Below are 1,235 nucleotides of genomic sequence, written 5' to 3' on the forward strand. Positions count from 1 at the left end.
TAGGGTATTGCTGTGATAGGCCAAACCATGCTTTTCTTTGGAAAACAATGGATATTTGGACTTTGGATTTGGAAAACAATAGAATACTTTAATGGGGCTTAATGGCCCATCCTCCTAAGAATATGGAAGATCTTGGTGCTGAGGGTGATTTGACCTGTGGGGACCTGGCTCAAGAGGTTTCAGAGGAGAGAAATTTTGTTGCCTAGAGGTCATTCCCAAAATGTTTTGGTAAAGAATGTGACTGCTTTTTGCCCTTTTCTGGGGAGTCTCCCTGAGGCTAAGCTAAATAGATTCAGATTGGTTGCACTGAGGAAAGAAGTCTTTTTAAAAAGCCCAGAATAGCCTTTGTCATCTGGTCGACTCTTATGAAGAGTGTTTGGATCAAGCATGGCAAGCTTAGAAAGGAACAATACAAAATGCGTGGTTCAAAGAGTAAAAGGGTACCAGAACATAAAATGAAGCTAAATCCTGTGTTCAAGGATATTAAATGGAATTAAGGAAGTGGTGACCACAGAGAAATATCCCACCCAGGTAAGTTTATAATTTGCAGGTGAACAGGGATAGTTACATTATGTTAAGCATTATTATTACTTGGTTATTGTTTTCATTTGGATTTACACTCTGGAATGAACTACAATCCATAAATGAAAGGCACACCTGTCATCCAGATCTTGAGTTGGAAGACACAGGATTTTGGTTCAGATGTTGAGGCATAGTAGCCATAAAAAGTTTAGGTCCAGGAATGGAGTTACACACCCTTAATCCCAGCATACAGAAAACAGAAGCATGCAGATCTCTGAGTTCAAGGTCAGACTGCAATAGCAAGTTTTGGGACAGCCAAGCTTAGACAATGAAGGAGTTGGAAAACAGAAAGCTGGTGGCAATGTAATAGAACAAATGGGGCCATGTTCTAGCCCCAGTAAGCAGCAGAATTTAGCAGCTTAAGTCATGTGGCTCTAGCTATAGAGTCAAGAATAGAAGGGGTTACTGGAACAATAGATGCTGGTCAGCTGAAGAAATTAGCAGTAATTAAGAAGAGACTAGAGACTTCACTGAGGTGAAGTCAGAAACTCTGAGAAGAGTTTTCTGAGAACACAAAGAAGATGTGTTCCAGAGACAGACAAGGTTGTATCTCATGCTGCAGTTGAATTTGATAATACATAAGAATCACCAAGATGGTATTTATTTTGAAGGCATGAAGGGATAATGGAGAGAAGCTGAGGCTTGGCACTGTG

The sequence above is a fragment of the Mastomys coucha genome, unplaced genomic scaffold (assembly GCF_008632895.1).
Source record: "Mastomys coucha isolate ucsf_1 unplaced genomic scaffold, UCSF_Mcou_1 pScaffold18, whole genome shotgun sequence".
In the NCBI taxonomy this organism is placed as follows: domain Eukaryota; kingdom Metazoa; phylum Chordata; class Mammalia; order Rodentia; family Muridae; genus Mastomys; species Mastomys coucha.